At 39.0% G+C, this 21,140-nt stretch overlaps 1 protein-coding gene across 1 annotated transcript in view; it reads left to right on the top strand.

The window, feature by feature from the left end:
* The window catches only part of ASPSCR1 (ASPSCR1 tether for SLC2A4, UBX domain containing), a 4,162,292-nt gene that overhangs the window by 4,140,111 nt on the left and 1,041 nt on the right, over nucleotides 1–21,140 (top strand). The window lies entirely within an intron of this gene.

Below are 21,140 nucleotides of genomic sequence, written 5' to 3'. Positions count from 1 at the left end.
GCGCTTGCCTTATTAATTTATGGTTCGGATCCCACATACTGCCGCGACCACCAGTAAATCATACACACACACACACACATATATACACACACACACACACACACACACACACACACACACACACACACACACACACACACACACACACACACACACACACACATATACACACATATACACACATATACACACACACCTTTGTTTCTTACCTAATTAAGTTCAAACTCACACTATGGCCCACACTTATCAATGCAGAATGGGCTCGCACAAGTAGGACTCAAATGATCTGGTGCCACAGAAAGAAAGCCAGACTAAACACAGACACAAAAGCATAGGAGATCATTCGCATTACAGCCCTGCATGGGTTTGACTAGCACAGAAGTCAAAACTTCCTGAGTTGCATTTTGCAAATTCCAACACTGTACAAATTCAAGTACAGGATCTATAATAGGGAGAAAGCATAAAGGTAAATATTACCATTTTGAAAGTGCAACCAAGCAAGTGAAAGCTGTGTTACCACAAACTACAGAAGAATATAATATCACTGCAGGCAGCTTATATTTTTACAACTGCACACTGTACATACCTCTCACCTGCATGTTCTGTACAACAAGTGCAAGCACATGCATGCGCAATTAGCAACACCCAGTCCCAGACTTAGCAATGGAATGCTTGGTGACAGCCAATTGAAGCAATGACAGTAAATGCAGGCTGCCAACACCATATGTTCTATATGCCAAAAGCAGGGCACAGCCATAATTTGCCAAGTACATGATGAAGAAGAAACTCACACAGGGAAATGGGAAAGACAAGAAGCAGCATCTTTCCCAAACATGACCTCATCAGCATCTGGTGTTGCAGAACCTGCCTATACCTGCTCTGCTGAGAGGGACACTACTATAGTACATTAGTCAGAAATGTTAATGCTGCAAGACATGCTCATCCCTCTCTTCTCTGGCATGGTCTACACTGACGGTCATTCAACTAGAGCTCCTACTCAATTAATAAAACTGTACACTCTGGGATTAAAAGATATTTCTGTTCAGCGATAGCTGTCTAAGAATGCACCCTACCACCCTTAGCTGATAAGCTATTGCAGTGTTGCTTTACTCTACAGAGCTCACCAAATATCAGTGCTATCAAGTCTCAACATGTAAATAAACTAGCAATTATGCTTATTTATCAATGAAAATGACCAAATGCTTATTAGGCATTGCAACACCAAACTTCAACAAGGCTTTTCAAACACAGTGTGAGCTATAAACACCAAGCTTCATACGGGACACAATTCAAACGCTTTTCAAACACAGAATCCGTTATAAACTCTAACTTTAATTAACAACCTGTATGCCATCGCACAAAATGCAATTTACGATAACAGTTGGATAACATATCACATCAATCCTGTTCCTCTGTGTGTGTTACCAACTAAACTACTAGATATGCGCTTCTCTGGATGCTCAGGAGACGATGCCCACTTGCATTTACCAGAACAGAACAGTTTAGTATACTCCAAAGGCAGGTCTAGCCGAGAAACAGCTCCTGATTCCTCTGGCAAAGGGCCATCTGTCATTATACTACCAGTGCCATTAGGGTTGCTTGCTGCTGTATTCCCGCTCGCAGCCAGCCGGAAATAATGACATGAGCTCTTGAGCTCAATTCCGACTGGCTGGTAGCCCTGACGGCACTGATGTCATCACGCACGTGATGACGTCAGCTCCGACAGCGCGATTTTTTAAAAAAAAAAAAAAATGAAGCAAAAAAATTGGAAATGAAGGGGTGCCAATCGGGAATCTTGGCACCCCTTCATTTGGACCCCAAAACTCGGTAAATACAGAGTAATTTGGTATGGTTGGGAGGTCTGGCCAGGATGTTGGCAATATCAGTTGGGTTTGTATATTTAGTGCCATTGTGCTGTAACTCAGAGCAGATCTGAGTGTTGCCATTGAGATTCTTGACATAGCTATAGAATGCTTTGTGATTGTCTTCAGAATCAGTGGCGATTTTGTTTTCGTAACAAGCTTTGGAGGATTTTATCAGGGATCGCAGCTTCTTAATGAGGCTGACCAGGGAGCTCCTCCACTCATGGGATTTTACTCTCTTTTGCAACAGTTTCTTCCTTCTGTAGTACAGTTTGTTTATGGTGGGGGACCACCAGATTGGCTTCCTTTTTTTGGAGGATAGCATCTTGGTTCTGTTTGGGATAGCACGATCCATGCACTTATGTAAGTGCTTATAAAGTGCAATTGTGTAGGATTCAGTAGTAGTAACTGTATTGTCCATCTGCATGGGTGTCATGAAGTTCACCACTTCTGTCTTAAGAAGCATGAAGTTGGCTTTGGAGAAATTTTTTACCATGGTTTCCTTAATGGGGGTGGGGACAGAATGTGGATATCTAGGGTAATTAGCTTATAGTCGGATCGGACCAATGAGATGTTGACTTCAGGTGTGGAACACCGGTCACTCATGTTGGTAATGACTAGATCTAGGATATTGTTGCCCCTGGTGGGGGTGTGGATAAGTTGATCCAGGGCATTGGAGTTTATGAATTCCAGAAAGTGTTGAGCGAAGGAGTTGGTACAGGAGTAGCTTTCCCAGTTAATGGTGGGGTAATTGAAATCGTCCATTATTAGGGTGTTTGGTTGAACCCTAATATTTTCCAATTCATAAAGAAAAGAGGAGTGGGAATCCTGGGGCATGGTGGGTGATCTGTAGCAAGCTACAATTTGGATGGCAGTTTTGCCCAGAGTTAGTTGCACTTGGATAACCTCGGCTACATTATGCTGAGCAACTAGCCTGGAGGTGTGAATATCCTTAATGAATATGGACACACCTCTGCCTTTGGTGTTCCAGTCCAGGTTACATGGCCGAAAAGTGTGGTATGAGTTATAGCCTGGTAGTGAGAGCTCTTCCATGTCTCTCTTCATGTAGTCCGGAGAGGTACGTCTCAGGTCGTTCACACCAACATGGACAATGACAGAGTCATATTTGTACTTGTTGTGGAGTGACCTGAGTGCGTGGGTTATGTGGCAGATCCTGGCACCCGACAGGCAACTGTGACAGTAACCTTCTCCTTGTTTAGCCTTGTGAGTGGGACATCAGTGTGCCTGACTATATAGAGTCACATATGACTAGTGTGTTCATAGGTTCATAGGTTCATAGGTTAGTACTAAGCTAACTGCCCTTGCGAGCCATTTTAAGCCTAGCCAATTATCCCTTGTGAGACTCAAACCCCGTACCTTGTGTTTGTAAGGCAAACACCTTAACCATTAGGCCACCCCCCCAACCCCGACATGTAATGAATACTGCAACTGTGATAAGGAAGGACATAGTACAGTTGTGTTAGAGCGTACCATAACAGCAGATGTCCTACTTTTCACTGTTGGAGTATTCAATTCCTCCATTCTGCCCTCTTTTCTCTCTTTCTTCTAGCCAAGGGGTCTTTACCTTTCTTGCTGTATTTCTTTTCTCACCCCCCAAATGCACCTGTTTTTCCTTATCCCCTGGGGTTTGCTCTTGTTCTCCTGGGATACTTTATTATATTTATTTATTTTACATTTGTTAACCAGGCTAGTCTAGCTGGATATATTTCCATTTTCAGTAGAGGCCCGGGGAGAAAAGCTCCAGCAAAATAAAAAAATTAAAAATGTTGTTACATGGTAAATAAAAGGATTTAAAAAACTACAAGTAATAATAACATACTGAAGATATTTACACTTGAGAAAGCGACAATAAAAAATATAGCACAGTACGATTCATTAGGAATTTTACACATCAAAAGTAGAAAGATTTCAGCAGTATGTTGATTAGAGTTCAAACAGTAACAGCCTTGATTGCATGAATTAGCTTTAAAATGTTAGTAAGTTTATTTGGAAGAGGAAGTATCAGTGTTGGGTGCGTTATTTTGACTTATTGGCTGTGGTTAAGTGGCACACTTAGTCTGCGGGCTGTGTCTCATTTGGGTTGTGTTGGGGGGTGGAGGTTGCTTGCATTTCTACTTTGGAGGTCTCTGTTGCTTGAGCAGATTACTGAGAGCCTCCGTGAATGTTTTTGTGTTTCTATGTATGGATTTTGGTTGTGTAGATTTAGTGAGACTATATGATGAGAGTGGTGTGGTGCAAGTGTTTACCTTCTCTTGACTGTCAAGTTCAGTCTTGATTGGAGAGAGCTTTACCTCCAGTTTGGCTAGATAAGTGCATCTCTCACAGGTTGTAGTGTTGGGTGGTAGGAGGAGAGGGTTGTCTGTGTACATGAAGCAATTTCTACATTGCCCCAAGATGCCCAGATTCATCAGATAGACAGGAGAGAACACTGGGAGCTTGACCCTTGGACATGCCTGAATAAAAAACTATTTTCCTCTAGATAAGTGAGGAAAGTGAACACAAGAGCTGTTTTTCTCCAAGCAAGTGAGGAAAGTAAGTACCAAAACTTATTTCTTCTAGGTAATGAGGAAGGTTGAGTGCTGTAGTAATTAGTAGGTTATTTAGTGCTTGCAAGGTTTGAGTAAGTGCTGATCACAAATAAGCAAATTCAAGTGTTAAAACTTTTTTATTTATTTTTTTTATTTTTTTAATTGGAAATGAGGCAGATGGTTGTGGGGGGTGGGACTGTGTACCCGAATGCATGAATTCAGAGGGCAGACACTAGCCAGATTACATTTTGTTGGGCTTTATCCAGATTTCTTGCACTAAGAGGTTGATAGGTATGTTAAGTAGACTTACAACTTTTTAACTAAATTTCTCATGTAAATCACAGTTTTGGCACCGTTTTGTCTATGTGACATTTCTGATAAGAACTTTACTTAATATTATACTTACTTTCTGGTCTTAGTTTAGTTCTTAGTCTATTTCTGTTTATGTTTGGCTAAAATAACCTTTATTTATATTGGGGTTTATGTGATGTGATTATTGTGATATGTGCTGGGTTACTGAAATTGCTGTCTTTTTTTCCACAGTACAGTATTCAGTATAGTTCCCTTACAGAAATAGATTTCAGTTTGTATTTAGAGGAAACTTTGTGGGATTTGTCCATGTTGTACTCATCTGACCGTGCAACCAGTACTTGGTATTAATCTGGCTAGTGTTTGCCCTCTGAATTCATGCATTCGGGTACAAAGTCCCACCCCCCCCCCCCCACAACCATCTGCCTCATTTGCACTTTAAAAAAAGAAAAGAAAGAATAAATAAAAAAAATATGCCTCAGCCTATGGCTTGTGACTCATCAGCAACCTTGGCTTCAGGCAAGCTGTTGGCCCACTTACCTTCAGTTATTTTTAGGTCCCCTGGTGTGGTTTTAGTATCCAATTAGCAAGCAGACTTCAATGACAAAAAAGCAAAACCGAAGCTCATGGAAGCAAACTCAAACCTTTATTCACGGACAAGCACTTTCGTCTCAAGGTATTAAACATGAGACTTCATCAGATCAAAGAAACTCACTCCAAACAAATAAATATCCACTAAAATCACATGCCAATAATACATTGACATATTAACCAATTAAGTCAGAAACTAAAAAAATAAATACAACAGAAAATAAATCAGTTGATTTAACAATTAATAATATGTGGCACAGGCAGTTGGTTATGGAGTGCATTACACTGGATATAGTAACACTGGTGCCTCCACCCTTGGTCAGTCTGCTCTCCTTTTGAAAGGGGCACTGTGTCTGAGGACTCTGACTTGTCTTTATCAGATCATTTGGTTTCCTCTGATGATGAACAGATGCAGAAACCCAAATAGATGTTTTCTTTTCCCCTGCTTTGGTCCCAGCATTGGGGTTGTCTTCTAGAAAGCAAAGGCCTAAGGAAGAATTTAAGAAATTTATGATGTATTGTCTCTCCTGGCCTCCAGTCCCTTTTGTCTGATGACCCTGTTTTGAGCCCCCCAGTGATGTTTGCTTATTAGAAAACCATGTCTAATTTTTGACCAGTCATTGCCTGCAGAGCAAAAGGTCTGTGTTAAAGATATTGCTTCCAGTGTTTCTCATGTATCAAAACATGCTCTAAAAAGTACTTTGGGGTGACTGATACTTTTTATAGAAATGCAACATTGTCAGTAATGATTAGGAGATATGTTGTGTTACACTGCAAGAATTTCCCTGATGACTTAAAAAAGATATGAATGCTTCTCTTGAGTCTTATTGTATGTTTGGTACAGCGGCTAATCAGATCCTTAAATACTGAGATGTCAGATGTAATTTGATGCAAGGACTATTAAAAATATTTCATATTTCCTAGTTCTCCTCCTTTAAGCAAGGTAAGTTTCAGAGCCCTAAACAGAGGAAGTCCCAGCCAAACAAAATCCAAGGTAATAAAAGTAAACAGTAGGACAACACCTCTATCAAGTCTAAGAAGAAGGGTTCCGTTCCTAGAAAGGATACTGCCCCCTTCCAACTTATGACTATGCTGAGGTGCAACCCCCACCTTTATCAAGTCTCCCATCAGGTGCCTTGTCTCTCTAGTTAAGCGTCAGTGGTTTCTGACAAATGAACATATTTGGCCGGATTTCAGATGTCAGTGGAAAGATCTTCCTTTTTTGGTCATTGGGTTCCCCCTCATCTACTGGACCAGACATTATTCCCTTATATTCGACAGCAAATACTTGACGCTGAGTCTTATAACTGGTCCCTTCTTTGGAAAGAATGAGAGGTTTCTTTTCTAATGTTTTATTGGTTCACCAATAAGGGCAGTTGCAGATAACTATGTGGGACCTTTCTGTTTTGAATACTTTTGTCAAGCTCCCCAAATTCAAGATGCGTATCCTACAGGCAGTGCTTTCTCTGTTTCCAGACCACCACATCATAGTGACCCCGGCCTTGACAAATGCCTTTCTTTATATCTCATCATTTCAGGGGATACATGAGAGTTGTTATGTCTGGTTCGCAGTATCAGTTTTCTGTACTTGCCATTTGGAGAATCCACTGCAGCGCATGTGTTGACTGAATGCCTTGCACTGATAGTGGCCCACTGATGGGCTCCAGGAATTTACTTTTCTCACTACTTGGACAACTTCCTAATCTGTGTAGTGTGTCCATCCAGGTGTGAGGAATCATTAGAAAACATCTTGTCCTGACTCTCCCATCTAGGGTTCAAGTTGAATTCCTAAAGTCATGCTTGACACCTACTCAAAAACTCATCTTTCTTCAGTGCTTTAACAGCTTTCTGTTGTACCAGCTATTGTTTCAGGAATTCTCCCAGAGGAATGTCACGTTGGTGAGAGAATCTGTAGAGATTTTTGGACTGATGGCATCCATGATTGCCATTTTTACCCCCGCATCAGAAAAATTTAGTGGTATTTCTGAAATTGTTGGATACAGCACCTTCATTCCATGGGCTTCTAGTTGCCGGTGCTGCCCTTCATCAGACGAGAATTACAGTTGTACAGAAATGAGTTGATTGTCAATCTAGGACTTCCTTTATCCCCTCCAATGCCAGTACAATCTTTCCAGGCAGATTCATCAGACCTCACCTGTGAGCTGTCAGTTGAGTTATAAGTGCTAGCCACTTGAGGGCCGAAAGACACATGGAAGCAAGTCTGTGTCTAGGAGATGTTGTCAATATTTTACTCCTTGAAAGTCCCTCACTATCTTGGGACTCTGAGCCCTCTTCTTTGGTTATGGACATAACCACAGTAATATGGTACCGCAACAAACTGGGGGGTAGGAGATCTTGTCCACTGTGCCAATTGGTAACGATAACCTGGAGTGAACTTTTCAGTACTTTCTGTCTTTTTAGGCATCATGCATCCCATCAGAGCAGAATATTGAAGCAGACAGACAAGTGAAAGCAAAAGGCAGGGGTGGTAGAGGATCTAATCCGGATGTGGGGAGCACCTCTAATAGATCTGTTTGTCTCCTTTCAAAATAGATATTTGGAGAAATTCTGTTCCAGACATCCTTGCAGCCATGCTTGGAGGACGGCATTTTCTTTCCCTGGGATGGAAATGGTCCTGCATTCATTTCCACTGATTCAGAAGATACTTGACACAACATCATTTTGGTGACCCCCCCCCCCCCATGCACACACTGGCACAGGCAGGCTTGGTTTTCATTGTTTATGGTATTGGCCAAGGATAATTACCACATATTTCCACACATGCTGGACCTGCTCACACAGTCTAAGGGGCAACTGGTGCACTCTGATTTGGAAAAACATCTATTGACAGCCAGGACAATTCTATCTTGACTCTGTTATAGGCACTTGTTTCTTGACAATGTGCAGCAGATGTTAAAAGAGGACAGAAAACCTGCTATTAGAAGAGCTTATGTTTACAAACGGATGAGTTTTTTCTAAGTGGTGCCTAGATAGAAACAGAAGGTCCATTGTGGTTAATATCTTTCATGAAATATTGGTGTGAGCTACTTCAAGGTGGTTTAGCGTATGCGCCCATTACTTGTCTGCCAGTGGATCCCCCTCTTTCTTTCTTTCCTTCCTGGTAAAACAGTTCATAAAAGGAGTATTGTATGTGAGACTCCCTCACAAGCAAATTCCTCCTTTATGGGATCTCAAGTACGTTCGTGAAAAATTGACCATGCCACCTTTTGAACCAGCAGCTCATGCTGATCTTAAGTTTTTTAATGTGGAAAACTGTTTTGTTTATTCCTGTGACATTTGCAAGGTGAGTTTCTGAGCTGCAGCCTGTCATGGTGGGACAACCTTACCTGATTTTCCACAGGGATAGGGTTGTGTTATGCAGTTATTTTTTCAGGCTAAAAGTGGTTTCAGTCTTCATTTTTTGTCAGTCTTTTTATCTCCCTGCATTCTTTCTGGAAACTAATAAGGGATAGATGCTATTTTATTCATTGGATGTACATAGTCAGCTCAGGTACTACTTTGACAGAAAGGAAGCTGGAAGGCTTTTAATTTTCTTTTCTTGGTCTTCTGTCTTTACATTCTTGATCCATTACAGGGTCCCAAGGACTACTGGACCCTTAAACTTCTTCCTACCAGGTTGGGTAATCTTTGGCAATCTGCTCATATGCCAATAAGGCAATGTGTTTGTTAAACATAGTACAGTTGTACAAGTTCCACTTACCTGTAACAGTTGATGTTCGTCGAACACACTGCCTTACTGGCATTACCCTCCCACCATCCTCCTTTTGTTGGATGTATATAGTTGGTTGTTGAAGCTGTTGTGTTTTGTTCAGCAACTTTTGTTGTTGTTGTGTGGTGTTTTGTATGGAACTGTAGGTGTTCGCAAAACTTAAGTTTTCATCTGCTCTTCCTATTAGACCGTAGAAAACTGAAAGGGTCCTGTTTGTGACTTCATATGTTATATCCAAGGGCTATTTGCTTTTGTGGTACATGCCTCTGTGCAGTGAATAACTACACAAATGTCCTGTCCAATCAAATGGGCATCTCCATCCCTCCCTGTCAGGACCTCAGACTCCCCAGCCACTAATTGAACCCGAATGGCCTGGGCATAGTTGGGGCTTTCTCCCTCTATGTTATGGCACTGGCTGGATCTGTATGGTGGTTAGCTGGCAAGTTCAGTTCAGGCTGCAGACAAACTACCTTCTCAATAACCTTCCCAAGGAAGGATAAGTTAAACATGGAGTACTAATTATCAAGACAAAGTCCAGAAAAGGTGTCCTGAGGGTAGAAAAATTAAGTCCTCCTTTAAAAAAAAAGATGGAAAATTGCTTGATCTCAGGGAGGAGTCCAGCGTTTATTAAGCAGCTGGACTCTGCACATCCAGGTAGGACATAACCAGTCTGGAAGGACATAAACTTTGACTGCTAATTGTTGGATGCATAATTGAAGTCACGGCAATGAGCTTATCCTAACACAAAAATAAAAACTCATTCCAAGTAATGCAAAAATGTTCTAAAATCTCATTAGACTTGCCACCAATGACTACAGCAAATGCTGATCTTACAATGACAACCTGGTCTGTGATAATAATAATAAAAAAATGTTAAGCAGTGGATTCACACACGGAGGTCTGGTGGGTACTGACTGTCACCCAGAAGAGCATGGCTTATAGAGAGGATGTGCGATGAGCTTTGTGGAATGAAACACTGCCTTTCTGCAGGAAGTTTAAGAACTGTATGTATTTGTTTACATTTGTTCAGTGGGATTATCCACCTTGCATATCTCATATTTCAGTGGAGTCCTGTGGGGATTACTTCAAGATAAATCAACCACAAGGTTGCAGGTTAAGTAGACATTGTACAGCTAATATAGATGAAAAACGAATGAAAATGGAAAATGATGATGATAAATGTAATGTTCATCCAGGTTGTCTGTCAGCCCAAAGGCCATTTTGTCTGCTGTCAGTGCTCCAAACATCAACAAACATGACTCAAGAGTGCTTTGCTCAAAATCACACGGTGACTAATGGTGCAATTGGAGAAAGAAGGTTCAAGGGATAGGGCCAACAACTCAGAAATGGAAGATACTGACTTACAGTCAGAAGAAAACACATCTGGTGTACTAACAGTGGTCTCTAAAAGGAGACAATCAAGAATTAGGAAAAAAGCAACTAAGCCTTAAATAACTTATATCCTAGCATTTCTTCAGCTCATGATCAGGGATTTTAATATAAGGGAGTTCCCGAAAAAAAGTGGACCAGGAGCTGTCTGACAGTACCACCAATTAGTCCATCTAAGGACCTAAACCTACATAATATTAACAGAACCCATTGTCAGCATAGACATCTTTCCTAAAGAATCTCCTACCTATAGAATAAGCTACTACTCCATATCAAGTAAAGTAGCTCTCTAACTGTCCTTAAAGCCCAGAAATGAATGCGGATCTGTAAATTATCCCATGGCTGTGTCCACATAGGCCCTTAAGAAAGTGAAGTAAGGGGTGGGAATTGCACTAGCTAGGCTTCCAAGGATTTACTAGATCAATTGCTTGGTATAAACCTATGAATTTGCAAACCAGTGACATCTAGGATTGCTTTCACTCTCAATCTCATTGTCCTTCTAGCTCTGTGGTAACTCCTAATTCAGTTTACCATTCACTTCTTTTGTTTCATATCTACATCTCTGAGTAAGTGTGGCTTGCCATTGTAAAAGATGATGGATTTTACCCTTGTGATATCTTTCTTCCATTTTCTGTCTTACGTGTCCCTCCTCCTGTCCAAGTCCCACCACCAATGCTGCCACTGTTCACTGTTGGCATTGTCACTACCCGAGTCTGCCACACAGTGCCTGATGTAGTTCTAAATAATGCTGTCACTTACATGGTGTAACTTACTGCACCCTGTCTTTTAAGCTGTTCCACACTTTACTATGCCATGACCTATTTTCTTGGTTCACACCTTTCTGGATGACTCTACCCTGACCTTTCATGCTCACCGACACCTGACTAACGTGTTATATGCTGTCTTGTCCATGTTATGTCTTCAGTTGCTGGAGTCAGGTATACTGTCTTCCACTGCAGTTGTGATTCTGCTAATATTTTAGCTAGGGCCACAGGCTCAGAATGTGCCTTTGTAGGGTTAGCATGTCTGAAGTTGCCTTTCTTGATGGAGAAACTCAGGAACTGGATCTTTAATCCTTTGGGAAGGGAGCTCTTTAGACAGCCTGCTGAGGACCTGGTTGATGACCTCCTGAGGAAGAAATGGGCAAATCATCTTTGTTCTCCCTTATTCTTCTTATCCCCCTCCTCCTTTTAGGCTTGGTCAACCCCAAAACAGGAAGAGGACTCCTTGCTACCCAAGGAAGGCATTTAATTATCGCACATTCTTATCTTTGGCAGTGCTAGTTGAATCGCCCAAAAATTGATAACCCTGTTGGCTGCTCCATTACAATCCTGACTCTCTTCTGCAGCTGTCCTTGGGGTGGTGGTCGCTATGTTTGCTGTGGCTTTAAGAAGTTTAAGAAAGGATTGCTGGATTTTAGATGTGGTCATTCCCAGCCATATTCTAGACCTAATCAGTCTTCTTCTAGATAGATCTTTACTGCTGGATCTGTCCTTCTCGGTCAAACTCTTGGGAAAGGTTAAACTGCTGTTTAAAGGAACTGCAGAGGCTGCCCATCACTAGATGAGGGTTGTGAGCTCTACTTCTGGATCGTCATGATCTCAAAGTGTGTCCCATTCTAAGATATTGGGAACAAATAACTAGGGATGGAAAAATCAGAGAGCGGGATGAGGCCAAACAGAAGTTTGGACTACGGTTCAAAGAATGCCTTCCTTACCATAGACTGATTGACCTATAGGCAGCTCATCAGAAACTATACTCTGTGTCCATTGTAATTCAGGCTCTGAGGTCATAGAATAGACATTCAAATCAAACCATGTATCTAAAGACTTCTTGAATGATTCTAGTGACTTTTTTCTTTGTAATGGCAGTCTTTTCTGTGATCTCACAATACTTTGTGTGATAGACATTGATCTAAAAGTGTCACAACTACCAAAAGTCTTTAAAATAATAAACAACCAAAATCCAGAATTCCACTCGGATTTTGGTTGTTTATTATTGATCTAAAAGTGGTTCTTGCATGTTACTATTTTAAAGGTAGAATTGGCCTCACAAGAAATTTGCCCTTGTTCCAGCAACTTAGTACTGAACAAAATCCAAGTTTCATCATCACAAAGTACATGATATGCCAGGTACAGTCTGCCATGAAACCAGTGATAACTAATCGGAAATAAGTTTATCTAAACATTTCTGATATGTGATTGCCCTGCACTTCATAATTATTTTAGTAAAATTTCTTTGAACATTTTCTAATATGGAGAGGACACCTCTTGAAAATGAACAAAATAGTGACTTAGATTCAATTGTAGGTTTAATATACATTGTAAATTATTTCAGTAGGACTGCAATAGATGGTTGAAAATTTCCTCAGAAGGAGGCCCATGACATGCGTAGTCATTGTCTTAACAGCACGTGCATTTGTTTTAAATGTTAAGTTAGTACTTATATAAACACCAGCGTATCTGTATTCAGTTACTTTTGTATAACACAATTTCCCCAGTTGATTCCAATAACGAACAGCAACAATTAAGCTAAAAAGACCAAGGTCCACCAACAAGAACTCGTGCACGGGAGAATAATTAAAACCTTTATTCCAAACAATGGTTAAGCGCTTTCAACTAGGTATCCTAGTCTTCCTCAGAACCATTAAACAACATACCAAACTGGTTTATATAGCAAAAACAGTTCAAAAAAGGCGCCAAAACATTTAAAGATATAGTACAATAAACCACTCATAGAGTAATTTATACACGCTAATCAACACAAAACACAAAACTTATTGACATATCAAAACTTGTCATTAAAATATATATGTAAAACTCATAAAAATTTTTTGTATATAAACATGTGTGTAATACAACAACAAATAAAAACATTAGCCTAATATTCCTACCTTTCCATAATATAATGGTAAATGAATTGTTCCACTACCAACAATATCACAATAAGTGTAAATGCTCCGATATTACTGGGACAATACTAAAAATGGCTTTATACTAATAGATTCATTAAGTCCAGGTGCCCTGGTGGCATCCAACAAAATCTGCCACTTACTCTCTAATGCTGATAACTGCATTTTCCAATTACCTCCGAAAACAGAACTTTGTAAATGATCTATAATGGCAAAACGGAATAAGTGCTCCTCACCACACTCAAGTATGTGCCTATATAGAGCATTTTTGCTGTCTTTTCTCTGTATACGGTAATAATGTTCATAAATACGTTTCTTCAGATTCCTTTCCGTTTTGCCCACATAGTAAGCAGAACATGTCATGCACGTAGCCAGATAAACCACCTTAGCGGTATTACAATTCCCTGTCCTAAACTTAATATATGTATTGTTAGTGTCTCTTAAACGGATGTGTTTAGCCTCATTAATATGTTTACACTGCTTACATGTACCACATTTAGTGGTACCCCTAAAAATATCTTTTTTGTCGTTGTCCTTACTGGTGTTCTCCAATATTCTCTTCAAATTGGCTCCTGTCTTATAAACAACCCTTGGCAAAGGCCCCACTATATGATCCAGTTTAGAAGCTAAAATGATATCCCAATGTTGGCTTAAAATGTCCAGAATAAAGTGTGTATGAGGAGTGTAAGTTAAAACACAAGCTCTGCCAAAAGTTCTATTATCTTTTACTTCATTTTCCAAAGCAACAGTGTATTTGCCTAACAGGGGGGGGGATATTTGTTCCCCCATTCCTTATGCACATACTCAGTAACATCACAAACCAAATTGACTGGATAACCTCGATTCAAAAACAAGTTCTTAATAGTGTCTATTTCAGATCTCATGACACTTTCAGTAGACGACATCCTCGCCGGCATGGATGCATTGCCCCTTAACTATGTTTTTGAAGATGTGTGGTGGGTGGTTACTGGAAAAATACAAGTAGTCATTGGAAAATGTAGGTTTTCGGTAAAGCTTAGATGTAAATCCACTGGGGTCCAGACCAATTAAAACATCCAAATAAGATATATAATCATCACTAATGTTGTGAGTGAATTTTAAAAAAGCTGATGAGTTGTTGAGGAAGGTCATAAATTCATCCAACCTCTCGGCTGAAGCTTGCCACAAAATAAAGATGTCATCCAAATATCTTCCGTAGAATTTAATGTCCGCATAATAGTTGCTTTTGAATAATATCTCTTCCTCCCACTCTACCATCACTAGGTTTGCAAATATCGGGGCACATGAGGAGCCCATGGCAACCCCCTTAATTTGCTTGAAAAATTCCCCTTGAAATGTGATGTAATTATGTTCCAAGACCAATCCCATCATGTCACATAACAAACAAATCCTGTCCCAACTTAAACCTGAATATTTTCGTAAACTGTTGGAAAAATACTCCAATCCTAAGTTGTTGGGAATACAGGAAAAAAGGTCCACGACGTCTATGGTCACAAGGGTAAGGTTGGTTTGCCAATAGTCATGGGTTAACTTCCCTAAAAAGCTCCATGAATCCTTCAAAATTTGAGGGATGACCCCATAGATATGCTTAAGCTGGTGGTCAATCCATCTGCCTAAATTGAATGTTTTTGATCTGGACCCTGAAATAATCGGTCTAAAGGGTGGATTATCCACAGATTTGTGAATCTTAGGTATCCCGACTATTTTAGCAAGTACTGGATAGTCATTTTTCAAATAAGTGTATGTCTCGTTGGTAATCCTACTGTCAATAAGATATTCCTCAATGGCCAAATCAATTCGACGATGACCTATGTTGATCTGATTAAGAGAAACTGTCTCATAGACATCTGTCTGATGAAGAATATCATAAATCCTTGAGACATACACTTCAGTGGGAAAAAGAACAATCCCTCCACCCTTATCCGGTTTCATAATACGAACCTCCTTGTTCTTTGACATTTTATCTAGACAATTCTTCTCAACCCGAGTAAGGTTAGGCTGAAAATCGTGATAAAGATGTTGATTATTCCTAATATCCCTATGTAGTCTATACAAATCCTTGCATACCAGTTTTTCAAAATTAGCAATGCTAGGATGAGGTGTAGGTATAAAAGAACTTTTCTTCTTAACCAATTACCAACGAGACATACACTTATTTGAAAAATGACTATCCAGTACTTGCTAAAATAGTCGGGATACCTAAGATACCTAAGATTCACAAATCTGTGGATAATCCACCCTTTAGACCGATTATTTCAGGGTCCAGATCAAAAACATTCAATTTAGGCAGATGGATTGACCACCAGCTTAAGCATATCTATGGGGTCATCCCTCAAAGTTTGAAGGATTCATGGAGCTTTTTAGGGAAGTTAACCCATGACTATTGGCAAACCAACCTTACCCTTGTGACCATAGACGTTGTGGACCTTTTTTCCTGTATTCCCAACAACTTAGCATTGGAGTATTTTTCCAACAGTTTACGAAAATATTCAGGTTTAAGTTGGGACAGGATTTGTTTGTTATGTGACATGATGGGATTGGTCTTGGAACATAATTACATCACATTTCAAGAGGAATTTTTCAAGCAAATTAAGGGGGTTGCCATGGGCTCCTCATGTGCCCCGATATTTGCAAACCTAGTGATGGTAGAGTGGGAGGAAGAGATATTATTCAAAAGCAACTATTATGCGGACATTAAATTCTACGGAAGATATTTGGATGACATCTTTATTTTGTGGCAAGCTTCAGCCGAGAGGTTGGATGAATTTATGACCTTCCTCAACAACTCATCAGCTTTTTTAAAATTCACTCACAACATTAGTGATGATTATATATCTTATTTGGATGTTTTAATTGGTCTGGACCCCAGTGGATTTACATCTAAGCTTTACCGAAAACCTACATTTTCCAATGACTACTTGTATTTTTCCAGTAACCACCCACCACACATCTTCAAAAACATAGTTAAGGGGCAATGCATCCGCGCGGCGAGGATGTCGTCTACTGAAAGTGTCATGAGATCTGAAATAGACACTATTAAGAACTTGTTTTTGAATCGAGGTTATCCAGTCAATTTGGTTTGTGATGTTACTGAGTATGTGCATAAGGAATGGGGGAACAAATATCCCCCCCCCTGTTAGGCAAATACACTGTTGCTTTGGAAAATGAAGTAAAAGATAATAGAACTTTTGGCAGAGCTTGTGTTTTAACTTACACTCCTCATACACACTTTATTCTGGACATTTTAAGCCAACATTGGGATATCATTTTAGCTTCTAAACTGGATCATATAGTGGGGCCTTTGCCAAGGGTTGTTTATAAGACAGGAGCCAATTTGAAGAGAATATTGGAGAACACCAGTAAGGACAACGACAAAAAAGATATTTTTAGGGGTACCACTAAATGTGGTACATGTAAGCAGTGTAAACATATTAATGAGGCTAAACACATCCGTTTAAGAGACACTAACAATACATATATTAAGTTTAGGACAGGGAATTGTAATACCGCTAAGGTGGTTTATCTGGCTACGTGCATGACATGTTCTGCTTACTATGTGGGCAAAACAGAAAGGAATCTGAAGAAACGTATTTATGAACATTATTACCGTATACAGAGAAAAGACAGCAAAAATGCTCTATATAGGCACATACTTGAGTGTGGTGAGGAGCACTTATTCCGTTTTGCCATTATAGATCATTTACAAAGTTCTGTTTTCGGAGGTAATTGGAAAATGCAGTTATCAGCATTAGAGAGTAAGTGGCAGATTTTGTTGGATGCCACCAGGGCACCTGGACTTAATGAATCTATTAGTATAAAGCCATTTTTAGTATTGTCCCAGTAATATCGGAGCATTTACACTTATTGTGATATTGTTGGTAGTGGAACAATTCATTTACCATTATATTATGGAAAGGTAGGAATATTAGGCTAATGTTTTTATTTGTTGTTGTATTACACACATGTTTATATACAAAAAATTTTTATGAGTTTTACATATATATTTTAATGACAAGTTTTGATATGTCAATAAGTTTTGTGTTTTGTGTTGATTAGCGTGTATAAATTACTCTATGAGTGGTTTATTGTACTATATCTTTAAATGTTTTGGCGCCTTTTTTGAACTGTTTTTGCTATATAAACCAGTTTGGTATGTTGTTTAATGGTTCTGAGGAAGACTAGGATACCTAGTTGAAAGCGCTTAACCATTGTTTGGAATAAAGGTTTTTATTATTCTCCCGTGCACGAGTTCTTGTTGGTGGACCTTGGTCTTTTTATCTTAACAATTTCCCCAGTTGAAAAGTTGTTCTGGTCTGAAATTACCAAAATACATAGAGCTCTTTTAAGGATTGATATTAAGACCAATTTATTTAACTTTCAACACACATGAATTGAAATCTAAACAATCTGATTATGATAAAAAATCCTTTAATTTTATCAGCATATTTAGGTAGCTGAAAAGTGTAATTAATAGGAAAAAATGAAAATACCACGTTGACCAGTATAGGGCCTAAATCCTTGTGGGAATCCAGTGAACCAATTTGAAAAGTGACCATAAACTTTAACACGTTCACATCTATGTCTGTGCCAACACGTAATGTATTCAATAATGTAAGGATTTATCTTATGCTTTTACAAAGAAATAAATTATTACATGAAAGATGCTATCGTAAGTCTTTAAGTATGTAACCCTCACACTTAAGACCTTTGTCTAAGGCTTCACTAAGAGTTTTATAAAATCCAGTCAAATTGGAAAACAGTTTATCTTTTCCTTGTAAAACCATGTTGTTTAAGATCCGCAAGTACTAGTACATGCTCATGGATGTTTAGAAGTGATAATAAACAGATCTTAAAGCACTTATCCATAAGTGATGTCAGACTTACTGGATGATAGTAAAATTGTCAAAATATCTACTCTTATTTATCAGTACAATATTTGTCAGCTTTTATGAATTAGGAACAGTACTGGTCAATAATATATGAGATTAATAGATGTATCCATTGACCAGAAAGGTTATGAATGAAACAAATGGATATAAAGTCAGGGCCGATCCTGCTGTTCTTTTTAACCATAGCAGATTTCACCATATCATATATGATTAATGGATATGAAGTACAAGATTTCTCTGAAATTGGAATTTTACCAGAAACTATAGTATTTAATAAAACTAAAGAGGTAAAGCAGTAATATAAAACATGAGCCATTTCAGAATAATTGCAAAGAATTGTACCCTGATTAAGAATAGGACCAAGTCTACTGTTAGTCTTTTTGAGACTGCTGACATAACTGTAAAACTTTTTAAGCTCAGCATTCTTAGTCATTGAGTCTTCATACTCATTTTTCAATGTCTTAATTTGATTTTTCAATAATCTACAAAATGTATTTTATTCTTTAAGGAACTTTGTAATACTTCTTTTTTCCTTACTAATTTAGTTTCCTGTTCCACCATGGTAGAGAAATCCATTTTTGTACAGTTAATCTTAACTTTTTGCATGTATTTAATAGCTGTAATCTGTTACCCTCAAACAACTGCCAAGTTGCTGATGGTGCAGGTGAAGCTTCAGTGTTCTAATCTATGTAATAATTAATTTATTCCAAACCTAATTGATCACTAATCCTTGAACAGTCATAACTTACCACCATTTTAGAAATATTAGTATATGAATCTTCAGTAAATGCTTCTCAGACAGATGGCAAATTTTGGAGGTGTAATGGGAAAGAAAGTTGTACCTGGGACCATATGGTCTCGGAGTATAATTGGTTGCCAAACTTTAAAAATTCCATACAGAATACTCTGCCAGGAATACTGGCTGAGTAAATGAGTGTAACCTAGTAATTTTTTTGAGCTGGAATACAGAATCTTAATTGCCTAGACATAGTAAGGCCTTGTTTATTTATTATTTATTTATTTGACATTTGTTAACCGGGTTAATCTGACTAGGTAGCAGCTCTTTTTCAGCGGAGGCCCAAGGAGAAAACTCCAGGTAATACATGTGAGAAAAGTAATCAAATGACAGAGTAAACAAAAACATTTAGAGTTAACAAATATAACAAAGCAGAGAGAAAACACATGCTAGAACATGTACGGTGACTTAAAACATATTAGAGTTCAAAAGTTGCGTACAGTACTAAGAATAAAACTAAAAATGGTCACACACATGCAAAATAAAGTGAACAAATAAATTATAAATGTACACTATATACAGGAGATAATCACAAGGCACAGATCACTGTCCAAGTCTACAGTGCTGTAGGCTGTGAGAAAAACTAACTATTAGTAGATTTGTGAGAGAGACACATTAGAGATGGTTGCTGCAGGAGTATTCAAGGAATATAAGAGGAGGGGAAGATAGGGTTAAGTTGGGTAATTGCATAAACATGGTCATGATTTACGAAGAGTATCCTTTAGAGCTGTTTTAAAAGAGTTAGGGTTTGGGATCAGTATAACACTAAGTGGTAGTTTATTCCAGGTATTTACCACCGAATAGCTGTACAGGAATTTACCTGTGTTTTTGTTGGGTGCATAGACTTGCAAAAGATGCTGTTGAGAGTTATGGAGGGCATGGCTGGGAGTGTAGGGCTGGATGAGGGAAGAGAGAGGGGGGGCAGGAGGAGGGTTCATGTAAGACAGAATGAGTCATGAAAAGCTGGGGTAGTAGGATTTGGTAATGAAATTCCATCCACTGCAGCCTTTTCAAGGCTAGGCAGTGGCGAGACGGGTAGGGGTGGTTGGAGGCAAATCTTCCAATTTTATTATAGGTGAGTTCCAGTTTAGACAGAAGGTTGGATTGGAGGTGTGTAAGAATAGGGGGCTGCATAGAGTAGGGAGGGGAGTAGGAAAGCTTGTGCAAGGGAGAGCCTAGAAGCATTTGTGAGGAATTTTTTATGCTTGTATAGCAGGCCTAACTTATGATGAGTCTTTTTATTGCACTGCTGAATATGGAGATTGAACTTTAACTGGTCATCCATAATACTTCTAGAAGTTTTGTGTGAGGCTCAACAGAGTTGATAGTGTTGTTTAGGGAGGAGACAGTAAAGGTAGCTTTATAATGTTGGAGAAATTTAGGGAGGAATAGGAGAACTTTAGTTTTCTTAGGGTTAAGTAGAAGGTTGGAAGTTAGCCATTTTTCTATTGAGTGCAGAAGCTCTTGGGTGAGGGTGTGAAGATGGGCAATATTGTTAGAGCAGGAGGTGATTTTGGAATCATCAGCATATTGTATAAGTGGAGAGGAAGAGTGGAGGTCATTAATAAAGATAGTAAATAATAGGGGTCCAAGGATGGAGCCTCGGGTTACCCCTTTTTGTACAGGTAAGAAGGGAGAAAAGTTAGATTGCCATTCAACTGCTTGGAATCTATTGGAGAGGTAGCTGGATAACGAAGAAAGTGCAGAGTTGGAGACATTAAAGGTAGATAGTTTGGATAGAGGTAGTCTATGGGAAACAGTGTTGAAGCCTTTGGAGAGGTCCAGAAACAAACAGGAGACTAAGTTATTGTGAGGTTTAATTCTGGTGGCTGACAAAAAAGCAATTACTAGAAAATGAAAATCAAAGTAAAAAACAACCATATTTGAAGTAATGAATATTGTAACAAAGATAAAAGAACAAGACGTGAGATATTTTTAGAAAGAGTAGGAGTAAATTACATAGAAAAATGGGAATTGTGTGAATAGTGCATACAGAAAAATGTTTTGGAGGAGGAATGAGGTTTAAAAGAAGGCAGGAATTGTTCATTTATGTAATGCTGGTTTGATTATATTGCATAGAACAATACATGCAATGTACAATGTTTGTAAATGTG

This window comes from Protopterus annectens, chromosome 4.part0, assembly GCF_019279795.1.
Source record: "Protopterus annectens isolate FY-2018-M chromosome 4.part0, PAN1.0, whole genome shotgun sequence".
NCBI classification, from domain to species: domain Eukaryota; kingdom Metazoa; phylum Chordata; order Ceratodontiformes; family Protopteridae; genus Protopterus; species Protopterus annectens.
Note: the sequence above shows the minus strand (reverse complement) of the source record. Positions and strands in the feature narration are given on the sequence as shown.